Here is a 16,039-nt window from a genome sequence, read left to right on the forward strand (position 1 = left end):
TACTAGCTTCCCGAGCTGTCAATATCAATGCAACACTTAGTATAACTGACCCTCGACAGTTAACCAAGTCAATTCTGGTCTAAGTCAAAGTCCTGGTCAAAGTCAACCTTTCCAGGTCAACCCTACTCACCGAGTCCACTTACGGACTCGCCGAGTTCACATACTCAGGGTCCTTCCATTCGCAACACGACTCGCCGAGTCAGTCCATGACTCGCCGAGTCCAACGATTTCCGAGTCCTGACCTGCCCAACTCGTTGAGTCTCCACCCGACTCACTGATTCGAGTCTCAACTCGAAGGGTTTGGGGCTTCGCGACCTGACTCGCCGAGTCCAAGAACAGACTCGCTGAGTGCCATGCAATCTTCATCCAACTCGCCGAGTTGTTCCTCCAACTCGCCGAGTTCATGTCCAACATCATCCGACTCGACGAGCTGTTCATCCCACTCGTCGAGTTCCTCCTCATCTTCATGCTACTCGCCGAGTCCACTCGAAGGACTTGCCGAGTCCAGTCAGATCTACATACATGCAGAGGACTTCTGAGTCATGCATGGACTCCAAACTGTAGATCTACCCTTCCCAAGCATATTCCCCACGTAAAGTTGCAAACTTTACGTGTAGAGATGGAGGTCTAGGCAAAATCCACCATAAACTAGGGTTTAAGGCCAAGGGGCTCCAAAATCGACTCAAGGGCTGATACTTTATGCTTCTCCAGTCCATAACACACTTGGATCTGAAGTAGCAACTCCAGTCCGGCTTCTAACTCAAAACAATAACATTATGGCTAAAGAGCCCCAACAACCACACATAGATCTAGGTGCAAAAAGGGTCCAGGAACTAGTTTATTACCTCCAAATGCTCAGAATGAACTCACAATCCCAGATCTATAGTCCCGTCTTGCTCCTCCAAGTTCCTTCTTCCTTTTCCAAGCTTTAATGCACCTTCCAAGGCAACAAATGGCTCAAATAGAGGATATGACGGCTAGGGTTTGGTATCCAGGGCTAAAGAGGCAGTAAGGAACCCTAGGAAGAGGATCAAGACATTTATATAGGCTCCAAGTCCCAAATTTAGGGTTTTCCTCGCACAGACCGGACTCGCCGAGTCCACTTAGCCGACTCGCCGAGTTGGTCACTTACTCCTCGACCCGGATCCCGCTCGGACTCGCCGAGTTCCTCCTTGGACTCGCCGAGTCGCCCCTTAAATTAACGTTTTCTTTCCTTTCTTGGCCTTCCAGACTTTGGGTGTTACAGCTCTCCCCCACTTAAACTAAACTTCGTCCTCGAAGTTTGCTATGGCCCACCGCCTGATCTGCCTCCAATACTCCACCAATTATTCCAACACCAGCCGCCTACCTTCGCTGGTCTTCCGCCCGATCATTCTGACTAGCATCAAACCTTGCGGATAATCATCTCGGGTCAACCCTGTCCCTGAACATTCTGGACACACAACTTACTCAACCGACAATCCTTTTGGTACTCACCGAGTACTGCACTGAACCTATAGGGGTTCACCCCATTCATTCCTTGCACAATTCCTTGCCTTCCCAAGGCAAAACTCCATAACCAACTATTCCTTCTGTCACTGTGAAGACCCTATCCTTCACCAACTCCTTCACCCCCGCTATTACCAGTATGGGTCATCGCCGTTAGTAACCACTGACACTTCCCTCTGCCAAAACTCGGTGCCGAGCACCCCTCGATTCAACTAACTGAACTCCACCATACTCTACTTACCCGCACTACCACTGACTGAAAATTCTGCTATTCCTTGTCTGCCTTCCGGATGAACTGAGACCACCCTGGTCCCTACCAACCTATCAATGTCTGGATTACCAGATCCCACTGGTAGCTAGTCCCATCACCACCACTAGTCACTCCTAGCGATTTCTGAAGAAACTTCGACCACCTAAAACCGCTCAATCCCTTCTGCTATTCAGGCACTACAAACCTGGGATCCCCGATCCCCTAACTTGACACTAAGGTCCCTACCAGGTCCCACCTGTGCTGCTAAAACTCACGGGCCTCGCCTACGGGTCTCACCCAACCATACTACTGAGCAACCTTGCTCCCAGGTCTCATCTACACTGCTAATCTCATACGGGCCTCGTCCACGGGTCTCACCCAACTATATCCTGGAGCGGCCTCTCCCAAGGTCTCACCTCTCCAGGGCTATACAGACAACTCCCTATCATTCTCATCCACTACCCATTCCTGATCCGTACCTGATCACTAGGAGATAAGGGCCTCGCCCCAACTCCGCTAACGAAACTACTAAGGAATGTTACGGCTTACCCATAGTCTGAGATCACCACCCATTGCTGACTGCTAGTGAATGCTACGACTGCCCCGTAGTCTTACAACACTTCCACCACTGACTGCTAGTGAATGCTACGGCTGCCCCGTAGTCTTACATCACCTCCTATCACTGACTGCTAATACAAAGGCACCCATGTGCCATCAGCTCTCAAGATCCTCACTCCGACTCCCTCGAGTCCTTCGGGCGATCCACAACCTGAATTCCCAACCACGCATTAACCATTACCAACACACGCACTAACTGATGGGGAGTTTCTCAAACTCCCAACCCTGAAGTCCTCAAACCATCAAACGCTGAACTACTTCTTTTCCTCCTCGGAGGTCATGTACTCATTCTGGGTCTGCGTGCTCCTCTCTGGGCACACTCGGAGGATTCTCCCCCACTTCGATCCTGCTTACCCCTTGCTGTCCAATACTCAAAAGAGATCCCGATCTTTGCTACCATTCCATAACCTATCTACTGAGGAACCCAAGCCCGCCATAACTAGGGATTTAACCAATCCATCGCTAACACTATACCACTCCGAACTAGCGAGACGTACCAAATCCCTCCCAAGCATGCTACAGTTACTGCATCCTTCGAAGCCTTCTTCAATAGAGCACATCCCCTAACTACCATACAAATATCCAAGGTATGCAGATGGCATATAACTCGATCACAATCAACCACTCAAATGAAATACTTTTACTGATAATGATGCAGAACCATAACAATAAAATCATGCACAAATAAAAGAACTGAAAATGGGAAATTGCATACCTGCAACGTCCGGTGTTTCTCGCGTCTCCAAGGTCGTCATCTGAAAAGCTCTGCTCCCTGCTGCAGGTGCCTCTACCCGGCCCCGACGGCCATCCGTGATCCTTAAGGTTGCAGGGGCGGGTGCCATCACCCGTCCTGCCGAAAACAAACTGGGACACTGGGCCTTCTTGTGGCCCCGCTGATGGCAATGAAAACATAACAAGTCGGATCCTTATGCGGTGGTAGCAGTACAATCCCTGCTGAAATGACCAGTCCGACCGCACTTGAAACAACCAGACTCACCACCGCTACCACTCCTGCACGCGCCCCCGTGCGCCCTGCCACACTTCCCGCACCGACTGCGGTCCTGATAATCCCCCGATCTCGAATCCGATCCCTTGGGCCTTTTGCCCGAACCTGCAGCTACCTGAACCTCATCCGGCTTCCTCTTCCGGATCTGCTCTAAATCAATTTCCCTCTCTCTATCCCGAGAAATCATATCTTCCAGCGTCTTACAGCCGGACCTGCTCACGAACTCCCTGATGTCAGCCTTCAACATCTCATGGTATCGGGCCTTCTTCATCTCTTCATCCGCGACATACTGCGGTACAAGAAGAGCCCTCTCCTTGAACTTGGCGGTGATCTCCGCCACAGTCTCAGTAGTCTGAGTCAAATCCTGAAACTCCCGTGCCAGCTGCTGCACCTCAATAGTCGGTGAGAACTCCGCTCTAAACCTGGCTGAGAAGTCACTCCAAGTCATCGCGTCCAACGCGACATTATCCCCCAAAGCATGACCAATCTCCTCCCACCAATCCCTCGCTCTGTCCTTCAGAAGACAGGAGGCGAGTCTAACCTTGTCCCCCTCGGGACACTTGCTCGTACGAAAAGCGTTGGCAACATCAGCCAACCATCTGCTGCTAGCAATGGGGTCCCTAGCCCCATGATAATCTGGTGCCCCGCAGGCCCTGAACTCTCGAAATGTCAAGGTATGCGCCCCCAACAAAGCCATCATCTCGGTACGGAAGGCTCCCAGCCTCTCATCCAAGATCTACAATATACCCTCCTTGACCGTGCCAAAGATCACAGGAGTCTGAGCTAGAATACTGCGCATAACCTCAGCTGATATCAACTCTCTCATCCGCTCCTCGAGCTGCTCGGCCCCTGAACCCGAGCCCGATCCCTCTCCGGTGCCTGATCCGCCCGTTGGTCTCTCTCGCAACGTCACCATGCTGAAAATATATCACAACCACTATCAGAATACTCATCACTGATGCGAGACCAAACATACCCTACCAGGTCCCCGGTCTTGTCTCGGCCTTTCCCGAATCGAGTACGGATCCTCTGCTTTCAGTAGTACGGGCCCATACTACCTTCCACATCTATCCGTACTTTCCTCAGGAATTGCTTTGACTCCACCAGGTCCCTTAACCACTACTACTGCTCCCAGCACTATCTCATCCTAGGCTTACCCTAGGGAAACCTTTGACTCAACTCAAACCAGTCCTCAGCTGCTGAAGGTCCCCTTGTGATGCCAATTAGCCATCACCTGGATACCATCACATGCGACGAGGCTCAGATAATCCTTCAAGTAAAAGACTCGTTCCTACAACGGTTGGACTCAAACAAGAGCTGCGCAATAGGACCAAGTCCAACACTCTGAGATTATTCAACCCTGATCACATGTGGCATGTCGTATCCACCTAATGGCTAACTCCCATCACTCAGAATCCCACAATGCACAAAGCAAGCAGCATTCGGACAAGGGAAAATCTAACCATAACATACTCAAGCAATCGTATCAACATAGCAAGAATCTGAACTAGCATGCAACACAAACTCATAAACTCAGGCATAACCTAAACAGGCTATCCTACTACTGTCTAATTAGCACTATCATGTAGCTCAAAAGCACAAATAACAGGCACATAAGGCATCATCCCTAGATCCTTAGTCCTATTCTAGCATAATGTTCTACTAACTGATAATCATAACATAGACTTGTATGGGTATTTTGGGGTACTTACTTGAGTTCGGCTGATTGCATGCACCACACCCCTTTTTCTCTTTTCAAAGTTCTTTTCTTTCTGAATCATTTTTGCTTTTCTAAATTTGTTTTTCGTTCTCAAAATTCTTTTTACAAAACTGTCTTTTCATTTTTGAAAACTTTTTATCCGACCCCTCAGTTTGAGTTCAGGCACACCCGAGAGTATGCCCGAATCCCTCAAACCAAGGCTCTGATACCAACTTGTAACGTCCCAAAATTCAAGACTAAAAATTTCTTTTAATAAAACATTACGTTAAGCAAATTCATCATTTCAAAACATAAACAAAGTATTAGTTTCATAAATACATATTCGTTATCAGAGTAAACATTCCCAGGCTGCCTAACTATGGTGTGTGCCATGCGATCACCCCGAGCTCTTCCCTCCGCTACCAGAAGCACCTGAAACCAAAAATGAAAACCATAAGCACGAAGCTTAGTGAGTTCCCCACCCTACCACATACCATGCATAACCACATACTGCACATACTAGGCCATACCCGCTATCCTGGGCCTCGCCCCCTACCTCGGGCCTCGCCTGCTACAACGGCCCCGCCGCTCCAGGCCCCGCCTGGCTTCGAGCCCCGCTCGGATACAGATCTGTTTCACTTAGGCCTCGCCTGTCACAGGGCCTCGCCAACTAACATATAATAGCACGTAAACGTAACACATCACATCACATAATCTAAACACATACTTACGGATCTTATCCTAAGGCCTCGCCTATCTCTGGGCCCCGCCCTTGTCCTGCTACTGATGAGTTATGGAACCCCGTCCATACTCCTGCTGATAGTGAGGTATGGGCCCAACCCACCCTCACTCCTTCCCTAACTTGGGCCTCGCCCCTGCTCTGCTGCTACTGAGATGTGGAACACCATCCACACTATTCTATTAGTGAGATACGGGACCTCGCCCACACTCACCTCCCTACCAGGCACATACAAGTATCACACAGACAACAAGTATAAACTACCACATAAACCATTCCTTGGGCACCCGCCCTCTATCATTGGACCTCGTCCCGAATATCATACTAGCATACTGTGCCTAGGGCTAACCCCCGGGTCTTCTACTCATATCTACATGGGCCGACATTGTGGCCGTAGACCTATTCATACAAAGGGAAACTCACTTGCACTGGCTGAACTTGCTGATGATCCCACTAGCTGCTGCCCGACCACTCACTGAACTCCGGCTCTACTAGCTTCCCGAGCTATCAATATCAATGCAACACTTAGTATAACTGACCCTCGACAGTTAACCAAGTCAATTCTGGTCTAAGTCAAAGTCTTGGTCAAAGTCAACCTTTCCAAGTCAACCCTACTCGCCGAGTCCACTTACTGACTCGCCGAGTTCACATACTCAAGGTCCTTCCATTCGCGACATGACTCGCCGAGTCCAACGATTTTCGAGTCCTGACCTGCCCAACTCGCTGAGTCTCCACCCGACTCACTGATTCGAGTCTCAACTCGAAGGGTTTGGGGCTTCGCGACCTGACTCGCCGAGTGCCATGCAATCTTCATCCAACTCTCCGAGTTGTTCCTCCAACTCGCTGAGTTCATGCCCAACATCATCCGACTCGACGAGCTGTTCATCCCACTCGTCGAGTTCCTCCTCATCTTCATGCTACTCGCCGAGTCCACTCGAAGGACTCGCCGAGTCCAGTTAGATCTACATACATGCAAAGGACTTCTGAGTCATGCATGGACTCCAAACTGTAGATCTACCATTCCCAAGCATATTCCCCACATAAAGTTGCAAACTTTACGTGTAGAGATGGAGGTCTAGGCAAAATCCACCATAAACTAGGGTTTAAGGCCAAGGGGCTCCAAAATCGACTCAAGGGCTGATACTTTATGCTTCTCCAGTCCATAACACACTTGGATCTGAAGTAGCAACTCCAGATCCGGCTTCTAACTCAAAACAATAACATTATGGCTAAAGAGCCCCAACAACCACACATAGATCTAGGTGCAAAAAGGGTCCAGGAACTAGTTTATTACCTCCAATGCTCAGAATGAACTCACAATCCCAGATCTATAGTCCCGTCTTGCTCCTCCAAGTTCCTTCTTCCTTTTCCAAGCTTTAATGCACCTTCCAAGGCAACAAATGGCTCAAATAGAGGATATGACGGCTAGGGTTTGGTTTCCAGGGCTAAAGAGGCTGTAAGGAACCCTAGGAAGAGGATTAAGACGTTTATATAGGCTCCAAGTCCCAAATTTAGGGTTTTCCTCGCACAGACCGGACTCGCCGAGTCCACTTAGCCGACTCGCCGAGTTGGTCACTTACTCCTCGACCCGGATCCCGCTCGGACTCGCCGAGTTCCTCCTTGGACTCGCCGAGTCGCCCCTTAAATTAAGGTTTTCTTTCCTTTCTTGGCCTTCCAGACTTTGGGTGTTACAGATTGAGTATTGGGAAGCCGAAATCCATGCCTCCGCTTACTTTTCTTCTTCATCTTTTGTCCATGGGACCCTTTCTTGGGTGGTGTTGGGCCGGACAGTTTTTTTCTCTCCCTTTTTTCTTTTTAGGTTGAGGTGGTGGTGAATGTTGAGTTTTCGAAACAAAATCCAACGAATGAGGAGGTTGTGATGGTTGTGTTTGGAATTGTTGGAAAGCTTAATATTGTTGAAGTTGTTGTTGTTGGAAGGTCGGGAAAGCTTGATATTGTTGTTGGAAAAATATTGTTTGTTGGATAAGGGAACCGGTATTAAGCAAATTGACAAAACCATATTGAGGTGATTCCATTTTCGGGAATTGCCAATGGGTTGTATCGAACGCAAAAACGTTATCAGGTCTGCGATTTTTATAGTTTAGAGGGGTATTTTGGTTGGGATTCATGGTTTTGGTTGTGAAAATATTGTGTGTATTTTGTATATAGAATGAGAAAATAATGGTGTAAGAAATAAGCGTTGGAAGAAGGTATTTATAGGTAAAATTGGTATGTAAAAATGTTATTTAAAAAAATTAAACTAAATTATTAAAAATCATCAACCGTTTCACCCTCCTTCATGCGCAAACTTTCAAGCTCTCTCTTTAACGTCGCAAACTGAGCCATTCTCACCCGATCCACTCCCAAATACCGTGTTTTCAGCCCATCCCACACTTTCTTTGGGTCTGTGTAACTAGCCATTTGCAACACCATGTCTTTGGGTATCGCTTGAAACAAAAAGGCAAAAGCTTGTTTTGACTTCTTTTGATTCGATGCTTCACCTAACGCCTTCGGTTCGTCCGTCTCCCCTATTTCGTGTGCCTCCATAATCGACTTGACTTTGACTGCTACACCGGATAATTCGTTGGAGTCAAAATCGGAAGTTGATACGACATCAAACCTCCTTCTTTAACCAACGGCATCCTTTTCTCCTTAACCCTGACTTCTTTAATCAAGCTTGTTCCGAGAGCACTCTTCCACCGGGCAACAAGACAATGTTACGACCACCTTTACCGTCTTCCGTCACACACAAAATGAACTAAAATTAAGCCACTCGCTTTGACGTTTTCCCATGTGTTTATTCTGCCCCCCCCTCCCCCCGGTTAGTCTCTCACAAGCCTGATTAAGAGAAACCATGGTTGCTTGTAATCAACCTCGAATCACACTCCTTTCAACGAAACCGCTCTGATATCAAGTGTAAGTGCAATAAAACAATAAAGTAATATCATGTTGCTTTATGTGCTAATGTAACTTAAACTCCAAAATGGAAGTGAAAAAGAAAAAAGAAAAATACTTGGATTAATCTGGAACTGCTCTGATACCAAGTGTAAGTGCAAGAATTAATCTGGAACGTGAGTTTCAACCTGATTAATAAAACAAAGCAATTGTAAGACCCCAATTTATACTAAATCTAAAAGAGTCCGACTCAAACACAAAAGAACTTCATAAAAGAAATGTTTCCTAAAATACACCTAGAGCAAAAATTCCTTGTTTAGATCAACCGATTAATCCAACACGAAAGTCGTAGGATAAAAGTTAATGAAAATTGTGAATGAAAATGCAAATATTAGCATTAATCAAACAAACAATGCATATGGCAGCTTGTTAAAAAGCACATGGGTGTTGATTTAGTAATCTATATATGGTTGTACAAGCTTAAAGAAACCAATTGATGGTACAATGTGTTATAAGGAAACATTCACTATCAACATAACATTATGAATTCCATTGTCATTAAATATTATGTATGGTTGCATAGATATGGTGATGAATCGTACAATTATTTAATTAGCTACTTAAAGAAATTTGAATTTATGACCACCGTGGAAGAAGAAGCATGATTGGAGTGGGCGGCGGTGGCTTCACAAGGTTATGAAAATCGTAGCTCCTCAACAAGTAGAATCCATCGATCTTGAAGCATGGAGGGAAGGGGTTCTTTTTGTCGGATAACAATGGCTATATGATTGAATTTCGAAGTGAGGCCGTTGAGGAAGTATGCAAAAAGAGTATGTACCGAGGAACCGATATTGGCTAAAAGATCAGTTATGGCCTTCATCTTCTCGTAGAACTCGTTGATTGAATGATCTCTTCAGGGAAGAAACTAGAGCACTAGAACTAAGGGCCCGAAAACAAACTTCAAAACAAAACTATATAAACAAAATTTATTTGGTTCAAAATTATGATATATTAAAACTCTAAAAAAAAAAAAAACTAGTATAAAAGATTGTTTCATCGTTCATCAAAATGGAACATGTCGATCTTTGACGTTTTTTAAGTCTTGTAAAATAGTCAAGAAATATACCTTTTCGACAAGTTACCCTTTCAAAGTACAAAACCAATTTGCTAATCAACAACTAATATCCCATTTTATTGAGGCATATACAAAACTGTAAGTATTATTTTATTGAGGCATATGCTTATCGGCATTGTTTATCCTATTTCAGATTTAAATAGTTTATATTTAGGAGTTATCTGTTCTTGGTTTAGCAACATTATATTTCCTAAGGTTATAAAAATCGTTCGACGGTAATTCGACAGTCGACTGATGTTAAATGATTAATCGGTTTTGACGGGAATTAATTGGGAACCATAGATTATTAATAAAATATGAAAATTAATCAAAGATTAATATATTTTAAGAAAAATAAGTACTTCAAAATTATAAAATAAGAAAATTTGTAATTTGAAAATTTGAAAATACGAAAATATGAATATTTTAGAATAATATTTGAAATTTTGAAAATTTGAAAATTTTGGAGTAAAAAAAATTTAATTTTTTTATTTTTTTTGACTTTTGTTGACCAATTAATCCCACCAAGACCGATTAATCCATAATTTCTGTCAAACACACTAATCCTAGTCGTTTGGAGACTGTCAAACGATTAATCCACGATTTCTGTAACCATGATATTTCCTATTTAAACACCCTCTGTTGAATGTGTTATTCACAAACAATAAATAAGTACTTTTTTATCCTAAATTTCACATGAGGAGATGTTACCACAAAATTGATAATCACCACAACCACATCAACAACTAGAATAATACTCGTTCGATGAACGGGTTGACCGATAAATAAGTTTCCGTTTGGTGTTTAGTCAAATAAGTATGTTGAGTTCTAGATACTTTTTTTTCTTTTTTTTCATCAAGACAATACTACTTAAAAAATAAATTTTAACATACACCAATTGTTCCACTCAATAATTGTTCCACTCAATAATTGCATGTGCATCTTTTGCTGCCAAGTGTATCGCCTTGGTTTGAGCTTTACTGAATGCATTGTCTGAAACAAAATAAATAATTGTTTTTCCCTCATGTTTAAAAAGTAAAAGAACAAACATGTATTTAATAACTATTATAACTTAAAATATATATTATCACATTAAATGTTCTTAGAAATGTAAATAATTTAGAAACTATTACGTTTAATAACAAAAATTTAACATGAAAAACATTTTTATTCGTAACCACTTTATAATATTTCTAATATTATACGAAAATAAACATTAAATAGAAACATAATAATTTTTATAATTGTAACCATAAAAAATATGAAAAATGCATCAATATTGGTTACTATTTGTAGTTAAAGAAATTTGTAAAAAAATTGGTGTATATATATATATATATATATATATATATATATATATATATATATATATATATATATATATATATATATATATATATATATATATATATATATATATAAAGTGAGAGAGAGAGGAATGATCATTTGAGAACTCAATGTTTTCCGAGAACCCGAGAACTAAAAGAGGACCGTCAGATAAAAAAATGATGGTCAGGATGTATTGTGGCAGTTTTGTAAATAAATAGATCAATAAAAGGGCGGGGGTATGGTAACAAAATTTCAGAGAGGGTGTTTTAGGGATAACAAAAAATGACCCAATTCAGGGAATAAATCTATCAGATCCTTCTTCAATGAAACTACACACCCACTATCGTACCTTTCCGGCGGATGATCTTTCTCTAAAACATGCACCACCACAATCAACTCCACCGATCTCCCCTAAAAAAATATCACCACCATCGCCTCCTCCAAACCTACATTGTCGTCGCCTCCTTTAAAACGTACACCACAATCACCTCGCAAAATCTATTCGCCTGAATCGCCATATCTGTTCCGAAATCCACATCAACGAATGACAGTGAATCATCGATGCCATCTCCGACGATTGCAACGACCATCCCTTTCGCCTGTAAGTCTTTAATTCTATCGGCTTTCCTATAAGATCTATCTCCACAAACACGTTGCTTCAACTGCAATTTTGGTATGAAAAAACACCTTGCAGAGACAACTACTCTTTCTCACTCTTCGATACAATTAAGGGACCAAAATTGAAAAATTAGGTCAAGCAAAACGGAAATGAAGAAATTCGGAGCCGAGAAGAAGAGGATCCGACGATCCTCCCCTGAAATCGCTGATGTACTCGGAGATGTCAACATCTTCACCGCTTCCGGAGACTTCGTTGCCTTCAATCAAGTCTGGGATCAATATGAGGTAATTACCTACTTTCGTATCTCTCTAAATCATTCGTGCACTCTGCGTTGGATCATCCGATGGTAGGGCCGGTCCTAAAAAATGAAATATTTTTAAAGGCCCAGAACGAACAAGAATAAAAAGGGCCCTTATCTTTATTATAATTTTGTATTTTTAAATAAAAATATATAATGAAAAAAATTGGGCCCTGTGCAACTATCCACCTTGCCCACCCTCTAAGCCCCCATGTCCGATGGAACAATACACATGTTCCCGAGGACTCAATTTCCTGTCCTAATCTTATTAGATAAAATGTCATGTCAGCACAACAAACTTGTTAGGTTTGTTTTAAAAGGTAACTTATTTTTTATTTTTTTTATTATTATTTTTTTTTTACATCAACGAAATAAAGTTATATTTACTGTTTTAACATGTCCTTGGACCTGATACCGGTTAAAAGGTAACATGGGTGCGACATGGAATTTTGGTCAAAGTTAAACACCACCAACCTTCCACTATCACCATCCTCAACCTGAGACCACCACCATCTTCAACCTCCCAAAAATCCAAGCCCTAAATCGATAGATCGGCGATGAGAACCCAAAACCAAGCCCTAAATTGGTAGATCGGTGTCGAAGATTCATATCTTTGTGGGTTCTGGAAAAAAGATTCAGGTCCTTGCGCTTGCTAAATAATTCACGTACGTGTCGATTCTTGCTTTTGGGTTGTGAAATCGGTTCTTCTATTGCATTTCATTTGTTCTTCTAGATTTCGGGATTTTTGGTTTTTTTTTCTGTAATTATTGGATTTGTGTTGAGCTCTTTCTCCCTTGACATACAATCGGTGTAAGTATCTCTATCCTGATCTAGTTTCTGGTGTCACCGTCGGTATCATGCTTGTCCTATGAATACGTATCAGATATTCCACTTAGGTAGAATCCAAAAATCATACAGCTTGATGAATATATCTGGTTCACAATTTGATTTTAGTTTTTATTTGGTTTTAAATTTTGGGTTCAAAATTTTGTTTTAGCTTCTAGGTTCAAGATGAACGTAGCTGTCTTAAAGTCACGAAGAAGAGAGTATAATTTCTTTTGGGTTCAGTTTTTTAGTTTTTAGTTCAAATTGTTCACCTTGCTGTTGTTAGTTTTTGGTTTATCTGTCTCTGCTCCATGAGTGAAACAATTTAGTTGATTTAGTTTGAAATGAAATGCAAAATTAATTAATTAAACGATTATTTTACTTCATTTTGAAATCGGAAATTTTTGTGTTACTATATATGATGATTTTGCTGAATAATATTAACAAGATAGATTTCCTTTTTTCGCTTTCATAATATGGAACTTTTGTGGCAAGACATAAGTTGCAGTGCTTCTAGTTGTTATTAACTTACTATAAATAAATAATTTATATAAATATAATGTTATTCTAACTACAAAAGAAAATGATGATGTGATTATCGATTTAATCCCAACCGTCCAAATCATCGCCTAATCTGTTGCATACGGGCGGGTTGGAAGAATACTCTCTAGTTTTAACCACGGTTAGTTCCAACGTGCAGATCAACCAGGGTCTAACAATCACGTGCTCCTTCCACGCGACTCGCATTTTGTATGCTCAAAGTCAGAGAATAAACCCTAAAAGGTTACGCTTATCAGAGCTGATTACCGTCGATCGTGCGATCATTCTCTCATCGGCAGAATCAAAGGTTCGATAAATCTGAGCTTACAAGAATTGTTTCGTATAATTTAATGATTTTGTAAGAACATTTAAACCCTGAACTGCTAATTAGCTCTTGAGGATGTGTATCTAGTTATTTTGATTTGTTTATTGCAAATATTCGTCTCAATTGGCGTTTTTCCCGGAAAATGCAGTAAAATTTGGTGGCGAAAACTTTCTGTTTTTGTTTTTGTTGCTTGTTGGTTCTGTAATGGAGGCGATAATAAATATTTGTCTTGTTTAACAAGTTTCCATTGAATTAAGTGAAAAACTGAATAAGAACCCTTTAGTCAAATTCTTCTATTTTGTTTTCTCTTGCGCAAAATTTGATTGATTACGCCTCACTGTTGACTGTTGAGTATACTCTTCTTACGCTAGGTGTTTAATGATTTCAGCTAGTTTGAGTATATCATTTAATACAAATTGTTGTTCTCGTTGAAAAAAAGGGAAGTAACTCTAGTTTCAAAACATTGTGCAGTATAATAATTAGCAGATATGGTGAAGGATTCGATGGACAAGACAGATCATGAAGCAAGCATTTCAAAAAAGCCGAGAACGAAAAAGGTAGAAATAACCCGACCTATTCCACCAGCCCCCGCCTTAGCTCTAGCGACATCAAACAATACTAGAAGAACTATACTTGCTCCATCATCTGCAGCCTCAGCCCTAGAAACATCTAGTACTCTGAGAAGCACTAAACCTGCATCATCAACTTCAAGCATACCCACCAGACCTCTTGCAACGTCAAAGGGTACTAAAAGCAAAAAAGCACCAACCGGACCTCCTGTATTGTCGAAGGATACAAAAACCAAAGAACCAGAAGGACTTTTTGCATGCGCTACTCTCCATCAAGATAGAAAGCATGAATGATGATGTAATTGATGCTCTCCAATGATTTCTATATGTCCAAAGTTATAGACACATTCGAAGATAATCAATTCAAAATGAATTTGACTTTTTCCTGCATTTGGATAAATGGTGGAATATCTCTTGTTGCAACATTCTGCAGTTTCGAAGGCACCACTAAGCCATGCTTACTCCGAAGATGACGAGCCAAATGAACTAATTAAAAAATAAGAAACAAACATGTCAAATTCATAACTGAATTAAAATTCAATCTAAAAGATTCAAACATGTCAAACATGTTAAAACATAAATTCCGTACACATCCACACACCTAAACTGGTATCAGAGCCTTGATAAATATGGCATTACATTATAATAAAACACTTTACAGAATAAAGTTTGAACATATTCATAATAAAGAGATTGAAATCTCTCAACATAAAGAAATACTTTTCAATAATAAAAAAGACTTGGTGCATATAGATTTCAGAATTCTACAAGCACAAAATAAACATACTCACGAATATATACCAAACTTGGTTAATATACGTATGTATCTCCTGCATAAGCAAAAAGTACATCAAGAACATCTTGATAGAAATAAAAAATTAGTTTCAAAACTCAGAAAGTTTATTTTAACTTGTTAGCTTTTCTTAAAATGAATAATGAAATTTTCAACAACACTGAAGAAAATAATTCAGAAGAAAAACAAATCTTAACTTATGTTGAAGATGAAGACGGCTTCCATGCAAATCTTTTAATAAAACAAGACCTTCTCTCTAGAGTTAAGAAAATTGATTTAAAAATAAAGAAAGAAAACATTTTCAAAAATGTTCCTTCTAAACTTAGTATTCTAAATCCCCTTAAAAGGAAAAATGAAATCTTCTACTTTGTTAGTACTAAAGAAATGTCCGTAGACATAAAAGATACAATAGGAGCTGTCTTTCTACCCCTTTTAACTAAGGAACAAATACATAATAACTTAAAAAGTATTCCAGTTGAGATTAGATCAAAAATTAGAATGGTCCATATCGGAGCTGTAAAAATTTTGTTAAAATCCCAATTCCAAGCAGGAATAAATTCTCCCATAAAAATGGCCTTAATTGACAACAGAATTACTGACAGACAGGACTGCATCTTAGGTGCTGCAAAGGGAAACCTTGCTTACCAAAAGTTTATGTTTTCAGTCTATCCAAAGTTTGCTCTGGATTTAAAATCTGCAAATATAGATAAAACCTTATCTTTTATACATCACTTTGAAAGAAGTGACCTAATGAGTCCAGGTGATAAACCTTTCACCATAACATATCTCATAGGATATGCCCTGACCAACAGTCACCATAGCATAGACTATAAGAAAGACGAGTACATCGAACTTGATGATGTCTTTTCAGAAATAGGCCATGTCAAAGATAAACAATTCTGCGACATAAATCCTCAAGAAAACTCTTGGGT

The 16,039-nt window shown here is 41.2% G+C and overlaps 1 long non-coding RNA gene across 1 annotated transcript; it reads left to right on the forward strand.

Moving 5' to 3' along the window:
- Nucleotides 1-12,472: 12,472 nt before the first annotated feature.
- On the forward strand, nucleotides 12,473-14,704 carry LOC111892365 (uncharacterized). The gene is made up of 3 exons (XR_002850519.3): nucleotides 12,473-12,720; nucleotides 13,581-13,727; nucleotides 14,217-14,704. It is a non-coding gene; the product is annotated as an uncharacterized LOC111892365 (long non-coding RNA).
- The last annotated feature ends 1,335 nt before the right edge of the window (nucleotides 14,705-16,039 follow it).

Source organism: Lactuca sativa, chromosome 5 (genome assembly GCF_002870075.4).
Source record: "Lactuca sativa cultivar Salinas chromosome 5, Lsat_Salinas_v11, whole genome shotgun sequence".
Classification (NCBI taxonomy): Eukaryota; Viridiplantae; Streptophyta; class Magnoliopsida; order Asterales; family Asteraceae; genus Lactuca; species Lactuca sativa.